Source organism: Tyto alba, unplaced genomic scaffold, assembly GCF_018691265.1.
Source record: "Tyto alba isolate M040663 unplaced genomic scaffold, T.alba_DEE_v4.0 Super-Scaffold_7, whole genome shotgun sequence".
Classification (NCBI taxonomy): Eukaryota; Metazoa; Chordata; class Aves; order Strigiformes; family Tytonidae; genus Tyto; species Tyto alba.
In genome coordinates this window covers 2,240,260-2,256,579 of record NW_024881328.1, presented here as the reverse complement: position 1 = coordinate 2,256,579, position 16,320 = coordinate 2,240,260, and the positions used below count along the sequence as shown (strand labels likewise).

General features: G+C 50.1%; 1 long non-coding RNA gene across 1 annotated transcript; it reads left to right on the top strand.

Annotated features, from left to right (window-relative positions):
- The first annotated feature begins 715 nt into the window (after positions 1–715).
- Positions 716–10,492, top strand: LOC116960199. Its single transcript, XR_006164571.1, has 3 exons — positions 716–751; positions 1,732–2,473; positions 4,779–10,492. It is a non-coding gene; the product is annotated as an uncharacterized LOC116960199 (long non-coding RNA).
- Positions 10,493–16,320: the final 5,828 nt, after the last annotated feature.

Below are 16,320 nucleotides of genomic sequence, written 5' to 3'. Positions count from 1 at the left end.
GGGGCGAGGGCCTCCCGGGGGCGTGGTTACCGGAGGCCGTGAGGGAGAAGCCCCACCCCCCCGTCCCGCCTCCCGGGGAGTTGGTGGTGGAGGCTCCTCGTGACGTCACGGGCGCCATCTTGAGGTGGCGGCGGGTGGGCGCCTTTTCGTCCGTGCTCTCTTTCCCATGGGTGGTCGCCATCGCTCGGTGCTTCGCCCGCCTCCATCGCGGTGTCAAATCCCGATTTTAAATGCTGCCTGAGGGCACGGGCTTTGTCGCCTCTGTGTGAGGTGGGGTGGAGGGCGGGGAGGCAGCGGCTGCTGTGGAAGTGTGGCTGTGGTGGGGTCTGGGGCTGAGGAGAGGGGAGGGCTGAGGAGAGGGGGGACTGAGGAGAGGGGGGGCTGACGAGGTGAGGGCTGACGGGGGGAATGGCTGGGGGTGTACAGCTGTGGGGGAGCGTGACATACAGGGACTATGGTTTGGGGGTGTATGGCTGAGGGGGGTATGGCCCATCTTGAGGGAGGGGAGAGCGTGCAGGTTTGTGCCAGCAGTCCCCACAGCCACACGGGCAAGGTTGTGCATCCAGAAGGGGAAGTTCCCCGAAAAGCCCCTTTCTGGGCACACCTGAGGGCTTGCTGGCCCTCTACCCGCTGTGGGCAGCCGTCAGCAGCCACCGGCAGGAACCTGGGAGCTCTGAGCTGCTGCTGGGTGTACATCGTTTCTCCGAGGAGCGATGTGACTTTGTATGAACTCATGCCAGTCAGCCTCTGAGTCAGTACTGTACCCAGCACCATGTGCTTTTTGGAATATGCACCGTCATACGTTTTAGAGCCGCGTCTCAGAGCAGTCATGAGCTTTAGTCATCATCGTGGTGGTGTCAGTGCATTAGTCAGAGCCTATTTTTGACTTCAACAAGAGAACTCGTGGAAAAGTGAGGCACAGCAGCATTACCGTGGCTGCATTTCTATTAGAAGGGTTAGACATTGAAAGTACTGAAAACAAGATTCCTAAAAGCTTTCTGTATGATTCAGTGATACTTTTCCTGCCCACTCAAATTTAGGGGGCCACATTTCTTTCCTCAGCTGTGATATGCAAGTATAAAAGATGCATAACTTTGGCTTACACATGTGAAAAAGATTAGCATATTTTGCAGGGAATTTTAGATTATATATTAGAAATTGAATTATATTTGAAGAACACGTTTCTTCAAAAATGATAGCAGAGTTCATATTTCTTGAATGTTGCATACATGAAAAGCATTTATTTTAAATCATCTGGGGGCAGCGGTGGCACAGTATTATGAAATGTATCGTGTTTTTGTTTGATTATGAAGCTGCACTAGCAGATCTCTTGCCCGGCTGTGCACCCTGCCTCGGCTCTCCGGGGTTCCATTTTGTTCCCATTTTCCAGGGTTTGGGGCAGTCTGCAGGTGGCACCCTTGTCTCACATTCACGGCCGTCGTTGCCCATCCTGAACTGACTGCTGGAAATGAACTGTCTGTCAGATTTTTAAGGCAAAATGGAGCGCCTTTCCCTCAGTCTTAAATTTACTAATTACATTGAAACTTATAATTTCACTTAATGAATCAGACCAAATAAAAATGGCACCAATTTGTTTAATTGCTTTAAAAAAAGGAAGGATGACTCAATTTGTACAGAAATGCAATAAACACTGGTGTTGTCTGGCTGAAATAGAAAATTGTAATGAGTTCTGTATAATTCAAGACAATGAGTTTTCTCTTTTATTAACAGCACATCAGCAGTATCACATGTGGTGCAATAATCACAGCAGCTGCCCATGCAAATACATGGATAGCTTCTCCAGTTCTTTGGATCCTGTAACGCTGTTTTTGTCACCTTAGCACGGGATAAGATGTCACACATTTTCATGTACATTTGCTCCGTTTTTTGTCCAGTCACGGTGGGACAATGCATCAGAGATCTGCCGTACCTCCTAGAGACTAAGGACTGGAAAGGACTGACTACAGAGCCTAAGTCCCCCAGGTTCAAGCCGTCGTGTAGAACATAGAGTCCAGAAGCATCCACAGAACTTCTGCTCTAGGTGACACCAAAGCCACGGAACATTTCCCAATGGAGAAACCGCAGTAAATGATAAATTCCACAGTAATAATAAGACCCAGGAAGCGAAAAGAAAATATTGGGGCACTGCCAGTTATCCCAAGTTCTGCAGGAACAAACTATTCATTGAGGAGAACTCCTAGGAAGCACTAGATAGGAGGACAAATAAACAACTATTAAAAAAAAAAAAAAAAGTTATTTCTAAACCTGTTTTTCCAGACTCCAGATCTGGCCATCTATTTATCGCTGAGTGCTGAGCAGCCCGTGCCCTGGGCTCGCTGCCACCACTGGGACCCCTCCAGAGGCCGGTGGCTACCATGGATGGATCAGCGGGACTTTGTAAGAAGCTGGTGCTTCCCCCCTCCCCGTGCATCAGAGGGGCTGACTGAGCTTCCCCCGTTACTTTTGTACCAAGGTATTGTCATAATATTTACTCTCCAGCCGTAGCGTTTGTAGCAGAAGTTTTAAAGGACAACTTATATTGTCTGAAGTGTTTGCTTTTAAAAAACTTGGGTAACTCTCAGGAAGCTTTTTCCCGGTGCACAGAAGCAGCTTGCTAAGGCTTCTAGCTTTGTTTTGTATTTGACTGGATTCTCTGTATTTCTCCAGCTGCCCTCTAGTTTACTTTGTGGTTTACTGAAATATTTTTTCCCTCTTTTTATAATGGTCTCTCTGCTTGGGTGCTCTGTGTAGGAGTCATGCAGACAGAGAAACTGTTTAAACAGAGAAATGCTGAAAATAATTCTGTATAAAGTATTTCAAGATGTACACAAGGACTCTCCCCCTCAGTTCTGATTTTACTGTTAGGTGATGCTGGTGATGAAGGAAGTTGGCAAGAAGCACGCTCTGTAAAGTGTTAATATTCTGTGCTTTTACGGCTCTCTGCTCAGCAGCTGAACAGACTTTGTATCTGTCATGCCCTTGCATGAGAAACAATATTGCATTAAACAAGTATGGAAAAGCTTGAGCGTTTTTAATAACAAATTTTACTGTACACACAGTCTGATGCCACTTAAATGGAACATACCCTTGCTGTTTAAACACTTTGATTCATTATTGTTAAGTTTTCTTTGGCTTTTGTTATTCAGCTCAGGCACTCAAGTTTCCTCATAAATGCATCTCAGACACTTTTTCATGTGTGGCTATTGCAGCACACTTGGAAAGAAGTTGATGTTAACTGGAACACATTTATTTTTCTAATCATAGACTTTATTTTCTTGTACCTGTTGTTACACGGTGGGATTCCTCTTTCTTACATTAGCTGCCATGAAGGAGAAAGAGTGAGAGGAATTAGGCAGCCAAAACTGATGCATCTCGCTTTTCCCCACTTCTTTCATGCACAGCACCCACCCAGCCTCTAAATCCAGTAGTCACCCAAATGCAGAGAGATGATTTCAACAGCTGAGGTCCTGGTTAACGGATCTTGCCCCGGGGTCTTAGCATCTCCTTCTGAAAACCAGCCTCAGCCAGTGCAGGGTTGTGCCAGAGGATGGGTAGCTCCTTGTGGAGCAGCCAGAAGTAGCCAGGGCTCATTCTGGGACCATATTTCCTACCCACCCGTCCCCCTCTGCCAGCAGTCAAGAGGAAATGAGTGTTTTGGTGTGTAGGATTAACTGCTCCAGTAACCCTGAAAATTTGCCTCAAAGAAGTGGTTTTGTTCAGTGGTGGGTCACGCAAGGAGGTTGTGTGCCCGTCCCATGTGGCAGCAGATACTAAACCAGAGTCCCAGGTTTTGCCAACAAATTTGCCTCACTCTGGCACCATACGGCCTCCCGGCCACGTCCCCTTGTCTGAATAAATGTGCGCCGAGGAGGAATGCGGCTGTCGGGCAGTCCCAATTGTTTCAGAGTGCAAGCCAAATTTTGGATCAGATGCTTCCTCCCATGAGCTCCAAAGTTCAATGTCCTTTCACTGTGAGCATTTATGCTCTGAATGAAAAATGCCGGTACGCTGCTTTGCATCTCGTTATCTGGGAACAGCATGCACCCAGACAGCGTGTAAGCGATTCTTTCTGCAGGACCGGGGACCAGATTTGGATTTGTCTGCGTCTCTGCCAGTGGGATTGCCTTCAGTGTACTGGGGCAACGCTAGCTTTATGCTCCTTCATGACTGACATATCCCAAAATACATAATTTTTAAGAATGCCATATGAGAGTGGCTCGTGTTTTTCAGAGCTGTGGCTGCAAATAGTCAGAACTCAGTGCTGGGTTACAAGACTGCACGTTATTTTGGGATACTCCGCCTAACACAAGGCTGAGTCCCCAGACATACCGTGTCTTACAGCAGATAATTGACAAGACAGTCTAGAATATGCAAATGTAGATTCTTTTAATTAGTCCTGAATACATACAACCACCTGTGTGGATGTTCAAGTAGGGGAGAGGACAGAGCAGCACAGCTACACCCCAGACAGTCAGTCATTGTGTCAGAGACACCTACACCATCCTGTACATCTAATGTATGCTCGGCAATCAGCTGATTTCAGATTACAAAACGTGTCCGGTTTGTGCTGCGGGTCTTGTTCTAGTTCTTCAACAGAAAAACAGAACAAATCAAAACAGAACTAGACTTGAGAGGTCATGAGACACATTAGCAAGCTTGAGAAAATTAACCCCTGCAGGTAGTGAGCAACACAGGTTAAAATTAAATGTGTCAGAAAAAGTAGATGGAGTGGGAAGTCAAAGCAATCAATAAATTAAGTGCTGGATTATGCCTTTCAGATACGATTTACAAATCCAGGCTAACTCACCAGCAGGATCCTGAGCACGACCTCCTCACAGCCTGCTGGAACCGGGCTCTGCAGGGAGGGGGAACAGTCATGTCCCTGCCTCCAGGACTTAGGGTGAAGGCGGCAGGAACACACCGGCAGCGGTTCCCACCTCCTCATCGGTAAGGGCTTCCCTCCCCGGCAGCGTGGTGTGTGATATTGTTGGCAATTCCGAGTTTTACCTGAAACATGGGACTTCCTGTACTATTTTAAAGTGTTGCACCATCAACTCTTTTTCCTCTCGTAAATGGCGTCAAGCATCAGGGTTTTCTTTCTAGCAAGTCAGTTGAAGTGGGAGATGCTTAAAGACCTGCACAGTCTTCGCCCCAATCTCAGCACCTATTTACAAGCAGAGGCACCCGGAGGTCTGCAGCTGGGGCGCAGGGCTCGAGGACGCATCGAGAAGCCCCTCAAGAGAGGAAGATGTAAAGAGATGCTCCTGGGACTGACAGCAAAAGCGTGACAGAGGAGAGGCAACTGCCTGCCTTTTCCCAGGCAGGGGCACTGGCTACCAGCCAGCCTCACAGCGGGATGCCAGAGTAGCCCCTGGTCCTGCTCCCTGCCCCCTCTGGCCATGAGCAGCTTGCCTTTTGGGGTGTTTTCCAGTGAATTCTGTTTCCTCCAGAGTTAACCTCCAAAGGGGTTAATGTGGCCTTTGGGAGCAACCAGGAACAGAAATGTCCTTTGCTCCCAGGCATGTGTCCTCCTCACAGCAGGATCCTCTGGTACTTCTGAGTGTAAGAGCAGAGGTTTGCCCTTGTACCCAAACGTGATGCCAGGATGCTCCTACCTCGGGATCAGTGGTGCTACGTTGGAATGGTGTGCAGTTAACACTGCCTTGGAGAAGATTGCCTGAATCTCCCATTTTCGACCATGTCTTTAAAAAAATGTTACCTTCGGTTTTCTTGTCTTGCTTTTTCCATATGTATTTCAAATCTGCTACAGTACGACTTAAAGGAAGTTCTCCGGATTGCAAGGGAATGTCGTCTCCTGTGCAAACCTGGGCAGGCTCTGCCTCTGCTCACACCCTGGTTGGACAAGTATGATAGGACAGGCCCTGCATGGGTGTTTTGTGGCTTCCTTCATGTTTATAAACTACTCTGAGATCTTCAGATGAAAAAGGATTTTTGAGTGCAAAATAGTAAGTTGCCAAACTGTTTCTAACCTCATAAACAGATCATTTTAAATTCCAGGAGATACCGAGGAGGGCAAGATCACACAAGCAGTCTGGGAACGGTTTCCATCACCCGTCCTGGGAGCTCAAAATGCAGAATTCCCTCCATTGCTGTAAACCCAGCTAGCGTTTTATCACAAATTGAGAAGAGCCTTTCTGAATTTATTTTCTAAGTTTTAAAAATGGAAAACTCATTTGTTTTTAGCTGGCATCCTCCTTCTTTGGTTTCTCTGTTTGTGCTGCGTTCACTCGGCGTTAGAACAAAGCTTCCTGGAAATAATAACTGAAATATGGGAATTGCTTCAGCTCAGTTTGTTCCTTTATGTCGCATAAACTACGACAAACATGTTTGCTGGGGGGCCGTTCACCGAAACAGCTGATTGTGCAAACTGAGCTGAGATCCCGCGTCTTCATTCCTCCTCCCACCTACAGTCTCACAGGCGGAAAGCCAAAATGGGCCTGTGAGCCTCCCGGGGCAGAGCCAGCCCCCGCCAGCCACTTCCCGCTCTACTTAGCAAACGGTGAACGTGTTGGTGAAGTTTATGAGTTATTTACGGCCCATTTTGCAAACAGAGTGGGGCTGATTGATAATTAACCGCAGGCAGCAGTTGGGTGCATGGGCTGGACCAGCCATGAGCTGCTTGCCTGGCCACCCCGGGCTTCCCTGTCTTGGGGAGCGCTTGACTTCAGCCCCCCAATTCCTTCAGGGATGCGCATCCCCTCCTTAAGCTGATGCTTTATGAGTTTTTCTCCCTGCAACGGCAGAAGCTCCCCCCAGCCCTGCGGAGAGCAAATAACCAGGCAGAGCGTTTCCCCGCAGAGCGTTTCGGAGGCTCCTTCCAGCACGTAGAAGAGACCTTTCGCAATCAGCGTGAGCCCAAGGTGCCCGTGGGGAGGCACCTGCCCGTGGGTGCTCCTCACCGGGGCCGAAAGCAGAGGATGGGGAACCTCCACACAAACCACGGTGCTCCACGGGTGGGCGACGGGCAGCAGAGCTCCCTTCCAGAAACAGGCTGTTCTCCCTGCGACGGAGGCTGCGCTAGTTAATATTTTAACAGAAGGCAACATAATTACAGCTTAATCTCATTAATGAATCCTGAGAAGAGCCACTGGAATATTTCCCGTTCAATACTTGTACTGCAGTTGGTATTGGGCGCTCGGCATGGAGCAATGAGTTGGCAAACCCAAACGGGCCACCCGTGGCAAGGGACGCTGTGCACATGCGGACGCCGCGGCCGAACGGAGGAAAATGCAAAATAAACAGTGTGGACAACCATCTGCCACTTCCGAAGCAGCAGCCAACGCTAACACCCCATTAGGACACGGACCAAAAGCACAAATCTGGTGGTTTGGCCACCGGCAATTTTAATTTTTTGACAGAAAAGGCTTCTGGCATTTGTTAAACAAAAAAAAAAAAAAAAAAAAAGAAAAAGGAAGAAGGCCAAAGGGTTTGAGGACTTGTTTAAATAATAGAAAGGCTGCTGCCGCCCGTTTTGTTTATGTCATCAAAAAAGGTTACAGCTTTGAGCGTACTCATGCGCAACCACAGCGCTGACTTCAAAATGCAGCAGAGCTGCGGTGCTGCTGGTTTGCTCGCCTTGCCGGTGCGGAGGCTCTCCCGGGGTGACTGCACCCCAGCAGGCTGGGTGCTCACCCCCCTGCTTCTGAACCAGGGCTGCTCACCTCGGAACTGGCTGGTTATTTTTTATTTTTAATATAGATAAAGGAGAGGGCAAGAATCGTAACATTTCCCCTTCCTAAAACGTGTGATGTGCTACAGCCTACTCTGATGTCTCTGAAATGTGACTGGGAATCCGATAAAGCACAAACCAGGGGTGAGTGTCACCCGTCCTGGCTGTAACCGAAGCACATCCTCCTGGGCTGAGACCTCCTCCAGATACCGGGACTAATTAACTGATTTTTAAAAACATTTTACTATGTTCTATAACATTAAACCCAAAGGTGATTCTGTTACAATTCTATAAATCACAAATCTTATGAAAGACTTGTTTTTCGGTTTACTGAGCTATCCTCCGTTCTCCCAGTTCCAATCTCCAGCCAGTGAGCAACTCCAAGAAAATGCATTCATGCCATCCATCTAACGTTTTACCTGTATTTCTAAATAAATCCAAGCTGGATTATATACGTAGAATAAGCGTGTGTGGAACAGCTCAGTGACATAGCCAGCCCAGTTTCCACAAGACTGTGATTTATCAGGAGATAATTCATTAACAGAAAAGCATCATTTTTGCTGGCATGAGCCCAGCTTTGCCAGGTCCGGCCAGGTTTTGCCTGCTGCAGTCCTGCGACGGCGAGGAAGCCGGGCCAGGGAGAGGGGCAGAAGGTTTCCCTGTACTGTCGTTACAAGAGAAGCATGTGGATGTGTAAATTCCTGATCTAGACATGTTGGTATTGTCAAATAATTCCTGTTTAACCGCTTCTAACTCACTGCATTTCCCCATCAAATACTGGCTAGGTCATTTGAATATCTTTTCTCACATCTCCCTGTCTTATTCATGCTGAAACCCAAACTAGTCTCCCTTGCCAGAATCTCAAAAAATGAGTACAACGAGTGAGCGTATGAGTTGAAATACTGTCACACGAGTTTTCTTGACGTTTAAAAAGATGTTATTTCATTGCTGCTCCAGAAAAAGACTTGCATGATGTTTGCTGCAGGGACTGGCTGGTGGGGAGGAGAGCTGGCGTGGGGTGGGGCTCTACGGGACCTGGGGTGCCCTTCAGACCTCCCCAAAAATGCACCTCATCTTATCCGAGGTTGTGCGTAAAAGAGCTCTGCGGTGAAAGCACTACAGGTCCTTTTTCAGTTGCACCCCCGCTACTTCAAAGTCCTGCTGTGGCCTTCAGCTGAACTACTCCAGGCTTACACTCTGGGGAGGATCCAGCCCCTTCCACTCACCAAACCGCATCGGTGGGTCACGTCGGACTGCGGCAGCTGAGCCCAGGAGAAAACGCCGCGATGGTTTGCACGGCTCCGTCACTTCTGACCGGGAAAGAAGAGCTCAGCAAAGCCTACGGCAACACCTCAGCGCCGGAGCGTGAGCGGCCGCGGGCTCCCCGGGGTTCTCAGCATTACTTTCATCCTTCTTATTGCAATTATTGCTGGTGGTGTATCACAGAAGGTTGCTGGAAGGACTCCGCTGTTAGAGCGGGGGGTTCTAGTAGCTTCATTAATAGAAGTGCTAATTTGCAGGAGTGATTTGTATGACTGACAGTTCAGGCGATAAAGTTTCCTTTGTTTCAGCGTGGGGCTCGACGGGTTCATGACGGGATGGGGCTTCTGGCTCTGGTGACCGGGCAGGTCCCAGCGGTGCCGTCTCCCAAAGCCCACGAGGACGGCGATGCTGCGGTCCCGTGCTGGGCACCGCCGCCGCGCCTCGGAGAGAGCAGCCCCAGCTCGGGGCACGCCTGCCCTCCCGCTCGGAGGGAACGGACGTTAACCACTGCTGCTTCTTACGGAGTTTAGAAGAAAGAAAATTCAGCTTAAAAAGCTGGAGGAATATCACTGACTGCATTCTACATCTGTTACATCTCAGAATAATTTATTTTAACCTCTGAAGATACAAGGGAAACTATTTGAAGGCGGTGGAGACTTGCCAGTATTTTCAGTTCATTATAAGCAAAGAACTGTTGCTTATAGCACTTTTTTGGAGCAGAGAGTAGTCTGGTTTTAAATCCCTCAAGCAATGAGGAATCATGCACTCGCCAATGGAATTGCTCTTCGGTAAAGAGTACACTAATTAAAAAAGTTTAATTTTTAAATCCAGTCTAAATTTCCTCCCTTCACAAAAGCGTTCTGCCTGCTTCCCACGGGCATTGCTGGGCCCCTGCTAACCCCAGCTGGGGTCTCAGCCCGCCGGCTCACGCAGCGGGGCCGGCTCCCCGCCCGAGCAGAACCCTGGGCTGGGCTCAACACACTCTAAATGTTGTCGTCGAGGGGGAGAGGTGAGGCCAAGGAGTAGCGACAGCCCGGTGATGGAGCTGCATTTCGGCCACGCTGGGACCCAGCAGACCACGCACCACCCACTCCCCGGGCACTGGTGGGTGCGTGCTCCACGCGAGAGGTGCAGCCCTGGCTTCGCCAACAGCGAAGCGCCAATTAGCTAAAAATTGCAATTTCCCAGCTGCAGACTCTGCTCGTTCGGTCGCGCCTTGCGCAGGGCCATGAGCACAGCCCCGCGGAGCCCTGCGCGCAAAAAGGCGGTTTCTCCCCGCTCTGTTTCTCCCCGTTCTGCCCCGTTCTGGCATCTGAGAAGGGAGTAAAGGATCTGCGGGACAGAGGGACTTGCTCAAGCAAGATCATCTCCAGCTGGGCTGTGTGAGAAGATGTGAGCAGGCTCGATGATGAGCGGCCAGCGAACTGAATGCAGAAGACCCAGAGACCTAAATAGTGAAGCAGCTTTGCTTGCAGATGACACTGCGAAGCAGATATGTATGAGTGTTACCAAGATTAAAGTTTAATTAAATTCCTGCAAGATTTTTGGGTCTTCATAAATTTCCTTTGAGCTTTCTGCCAACTAGGATATGCTCGCTGGCTTCAGAATATAAAAGCAAGTGTTGTTGTGTTTTGCAAATATGTTTTATAATGCATGCAAGTGCTGAGTACGCAAAAGTCTCGCTGGTTTCCACGATTAACAAAATTACAAAAGCACAAAGGGTAGCAGTTCTTCTCGTTTTTTACTATCCTTTAAAAACAAGAGATGGATCAAAGTATCCTGTGATTAAGTTTATTCGTCACACCCACATCATGAAAACACCTTGACTCTTCTGAACCCACTTTTCACAGAGGGAGGATGTGAGGGCTTGGCGGAGTGGATTCTGGTGTGGGCTGGTTATTTATTTACTAATTTTTCCCAAATGAGGTCCTGGGTGGGTTGGCACATCCAGGGGGAAGGGATGTCTCTGCCCGGGAGCATCCGGGTGGGTGAGCAGCAGCAAACCCCCTGCCCGGCCCTCGGGGTGCACAAAAAGCTCCGCTGCTTTTAGCCCGTTTTTGGGTAACCCCTAAAAGTGAGGGACCGAGCTGCCGGGGCAGGGGCTCAGCGGGCAGGACGGGTGCAGAGACGTCTGTCCTGAATGCGGCGGGAGCGGACGGACGGACAGCGGTGCACTGGAAACCCACCCCGGGGAGCGGGATTCCCCTGCCCCGTCCTCCCGCTCCCGTGGGGCTTGTATCTTCCTTGATTTTAACCCAGCGCTTGTCAACGCAGCGACGGCTTATCTAACATAAAGATCTTTTATCTGGCGGATCGAGTAACCGAGCGCTCGCGAGAGGGACATGCGGATCATCACCTCTGTGCTCCGTGTCCCCTCCTCGCCTCCCTCCCTGCCATCACACTCGTTTAAAAGCCTGTTGCAGACATGCTCTCTCTGGGACCTCACAGCAAGCTCGCTAGACGCGTGTGAAAATTCAACAGCAAACCGACAATAACATTCCCCAGCTTGCAGAGAAGCAAGGAGAGGATTTTAGGTGAATTCAGGTGAGGACCACAAGCCATCTCCGAGTGCGGGAGGTACGCTTGTGCTTCTCCGAGTGATGGAGCCGGAGGCGCTTCCAGCCAGCTGGGAAGTCACAGCAACCCACAGAGGATGTAAATGTCGCCTGCTATGTTTAGCAGAAACCCAAAGCTTTTCTAGATGCCTTTTTAGCCTGAAAATCAAGTGGAGGCTGAGAAGTACCTACGAGGATCCTCCCTGTTGTGCAGACGTAGAGCGTCTGGCTCCGGGTTCTGGCCAAAGACATCCCTGTACGAACTGCACATCCCGGCACAGAGCAGGCAGCGGCCTGGGCTCCATCCTGCCCCTTCTAAAACCAGCCCACAGGTACATTTTGGATCAAATCTCACATTTCTGCCCTCAAGAGCAAACCTGCATCAGCTTCGGTGGGGTAGGGGTCCAGGTCTGGCTGCAGAGAGCTGGGGGAGCAACGCGCTGGGGGAGGAAGGGAGCGTTTTCTCCCCCACCCTCCAAAAATATTTGGAAGTTTTTTTACCAGTTCTGTGACCGGCTGGTATACACACACTTTTTAATTCAGAGTGTCACTGAACTACAAATCATAATAATAGAGCTCGTTTGCTGGTAAATGGTGATTTTTGAGGTCTTTCCCTAGCCTGGCTGCTTTTGGGTCGCAGCCGGCAGCCGCGGCAAGGAAGGGCACACGCAGTGACAGGGCTCGGCGTGGCCTGACCTCGCAGCCTGGGCTGCGTTCTCTCCCTTTGGATCTGGAGATTTCAGCTGGAAAAGAGAGTAAGATTTAAAAGATGGGAGAACCAAAGGTCCAGCTAGATTTCTGTCTCTGGGAATGGCCAGTAGAGGATATATTGGGAAATGTGTAAAGAAGAGAGATATTCTTCCGCTGGTGATTTGCCACCTTGAGCACTCCCAGCCCTGAACGTTTTGCTGGGACTGAGCTCACTGAGGAGAGAGCTGAGAGCATCTCGCACACTGTGGGAAGAGGTCAGCTACCAAGGCACTGGATAAAATACCCAGTACGCCTCTCCTTTGGCTGCTTTCCAGAGGGGATCAAGCCCAGCGATTGTCAAGATTGTGGAGACTGTAATTTTGTACCTGTTAAAAAAATTTCTCCAGCCCACGTGCACAGATTAAGTCACAACCAGAGATGAAAACACCTGATTCTGTGTGGATTTGCAGCAAACTGTCAATACTCTGCACAGAGTGTGCGAGGATGAGCTGCTTTCAGTGGGTGGCATTGCACCACCCTGTCATCCCACTTGATCTGCCATTTGCCAGGTGCAAAAGAAGCCTTTATATGACACCACTATTTTTTAAAAAAAATCTAAATTAATGATAGGGCAGAGACTGCAGAGTTTAAATCTCAGTGCAGCATCGAAGGGGTTATACCGATAAGCCAGCAGCTCCACGTGGAACAAAGCTGGCATTTCAGGGAGAAGACAATGGATTGTATTTTCTGTGTTCATTTTAGTCATCCATTTGGCATTGAGGCTGAGGTCACCCACCCAATCGTGCACTGCAGCATCTCTGTTCTAGCTAGCAAGGAGAAGCAAAACAAAGAGGAGCTGAGTCGGCAGGAATCGGATAGCAATCATGTATGGAAAAGTGCTCCGTTAAATGGCTTTTAGATAACGTTGTTGCAGTCCATTTCAGGACACTGTTTAAAATCCTTCTGAATAAGCATTTTCTCTGACACACATCTTAGCACTTTGCATGGCCACTGGTCACACTCAATTCCCGTTTCACATCCCGAACAATAATTACTAGCTTGGCCTGGTTTTGTGGCTGAATGATATGATTTGCAAGGCAAGCATTCAAACACCAGCCAAAGGGATGTAGTGACTGCTATCCATCTGTAAATATTTTCTCTAGCAACAGCTTCATTTCCTTTGAAACATTAAAAAGGTTGTAGTTCTAACATGTATGCATATGCAGGCACGTGTCTTAGAAAAATATACAACAGGCGCACACGCGCGCGCCTCTTGGCTCAGCCTGAGTTTTGCCCCATGCAAAGAAGAGGCTCAGTTTGTCCCCCCGTCCTGTTTTCTGGGAAACGTGCTTTAATTATGTCACCAACATCTCGGAAACCCGCGTTCTCTGTCGGATGGCTTTATCCCCGGGGAGGCGGCGCTGCGAGCTCCTCCGCCTTGTCAGCCCGACGTGCAGACAGTCAAGGACGAGGTGCAATCCTTCTGGCTGCTGCTGGCGAGCAGAAAACACGCAACGGGCTCTGAAGCAGCGCTTTAGCGTTTCTTCCTTGCTTTATTCTGAAATAAAGCGAGGGGTGAGCCGCTACGGGATCACTCCATCGCCAAGGGATGGGTTTTTCCCGCTCGCTGAAGGAGAGCTGCGTGCACAGAGAGGTGCCCTGAGGCAGGGGATGCCTTGAGGCCGGCCAACCAACGTCACAAGCATTTCTCCAGGTGCAGGAGGGTTTGGGGTACGCCTTTCCAAGGCTCTGCTGGTACCCACGGCGGTGTTGCCGCACACGTAACCATCAGACATAGCTGTACAGTGAGCCGGAAACCAATGGGGACTTTGGAAGTCCTAGCAGGTCGTATCTCCAAACCCTCACAGCGGGTTTCTCAAAAAAGCTCTTAAAGATGAAGCAAATCTTCTTCACGCTGCCTGCACCCTACATCATTTTACTCTTGTCTCAGCTCAGGCAAAGCGAGGCAGTCTGCCTTCAGTCCCCTGTTTCTCCGAGGCAGTAAATAATTCAGCATGAACTTCTGTTATCCTTGTCTTGTAACAGAAGAGGAGATGTTTAGAGTTGGTTGGAAAGGGGGAAGTTTTGTTTTATGGGAAAAACCTCTATTGTCGACCTTTCGTTTAATTTAGCATCGGAACAAAACCTCGCACCGTGGGACCTGGAGGGAAATGGACCCGTCCGTGTCCTGGTGTGCTGTACCCCTGCCCGCCTGCCAGCCGTGGGTCAGGAGCAAAGCAACTACCAGTCCAAGCACCCAGTTCCAGCTGAGGAACTCCGGACCTGTGCACCGGAGCTTGCGTGGCAGAGGTTTTTGCTCCCCTGAAAAGCCATCAGCTAAAGCTGATTAATCTCAGAGCAGTATCTGCTACAAACAGGCCCTTAGAGGTGAAGACGGTCACATCAGTTTGGTGGAAATCAGGACCTGCAAAGCCCATGATGCTTCTTATCCTCCTAGTGACCCCCCACTCACCGTGGGGCCTCCCAGGCTACGGCGACACGCAGGGACGCCCCGTCTTGCCATGATCATTTCTTTCGTGAGCAACGGGGAGATTCCCAGCAGAGCTCACACCCCCACGTCTCCAGCTGCCAGGCACACGGACACAGGCAACTCTTCCCCTTGGGAAATGCAGAAGAGCCCTTAAATTGAAAACAAAGAGTGCAAAAGCGGGCTGCAGTGCCACCTGCCCTGCCTCGGCCTCGTGTCTGCGGAGCTCCCCGGGTTTGGGGGGCTGAGGCAGGGGCCGTGCCCAGCACAGCCCTGGCACGGGGGGCTCTGCGCTGCTGGGAGCTCCGGCCGCAGCGAAACGTCGATAAAGAGAGAGCTGGTGAGGGTAGAAAACGGGCTTTAAAATGCAAGGTCTGGGAAAGGTGTTTCCAGCAACTGCACAACTCCTGCTCTCGCAAGTCCTCCCCCTCCCCCTGCCTTGCTGGGAGACAAATGTTATTAATCAGTCCCGTAAATTGAAATCCATATTTTTCTCATGAGTTCTGAAACCCATTTAAGGCCTCTAAACAGCTTCTATCAGCTGAAAAAATTAAATTAATTTTATTCCTCTTGCCTAACCATCCTCGGGAGTTCTTTGTCAAGAGCCTTCGGTGGAAAAACAATGGAAACTTGTGCGGCGTTTCTGTCCGCAGCCTGCGTGGAAGCACACCGAGCTTTTCTCCTGCCGCGGGTACAATGGCCGGCATTGTCCCGCGGCCGTCGTTTGGAGCGACGAGCCAGCTGAGGGCTGAGGAGCCGACTAAACTACAGCCCCTCCATTCCACACGCGGATAACTCTTCCGGAGAGACAACAAAAAGAGAGAAAAATCTTTTTGCAATTAATAACAATAGTCCACGAAAGCTAGAAAATGTCCCTGTCTTAAAAAATTATTCTGGTGCTTCTATCCCAGCCATGGTTTTTACAGCTGGTTTAAAGCTGACAGATAGGCACAGAGACACACATCTAGCCTCGCCTCTGTCTCCCTCGGAGTTCAGAAAGTGCTGCTTTCCACTCAGATAGAAGCTTTATTAAATATTGACTCATTCCCTACCATTATTTTCTGCTCCATTATCTCAGTTTCATTAGCATTTACAAATCTTTGCCTTTCTGGGAATTCAGAAGTTGCGTTTCGTCTGCGTGCCTTCCTGCCCACAAATCACGAATGAGCTGGCGGCCAGGGTGCACCACACCAGAAAATAACACTCGTGTTACGTTCGCGAGCGCGCGAGCTGGCGTGAGGCTGAACGCGGAGATCCCACCACGTCTCACTCCGGCGCGTCGCGGGTTCTTCTCACCGCCCCGGTTTGGAAGGGCACGTGCCGGGGGGGTCTTTTCAAGTGCAAGCTTCAAATTGTTTGCAAAAGTGCTGGGAGGAGGTGGGAGGGATGGGGATGGAGGAGGCAGGGTGTGTGGGTTGTACGCGGCTGGGGACCCCGTGCTGGGGAGAGCCCCCCCCCCCCGCGTCCCCTCAGCTCTGTTGGCTTGCTTTTTGCTTTCATTGGAGCGAGTTTGCAGGTTCGGAGCCACCCAGCAGCATCCAGCCCCAGCTCTAAAGTTCACCTCCTCCATCAGGCAGCCCAGCCCAGCAGCAAACCCACCGTGGGCTGTGCCAGCATCTCCCGGGCAGCGCGCG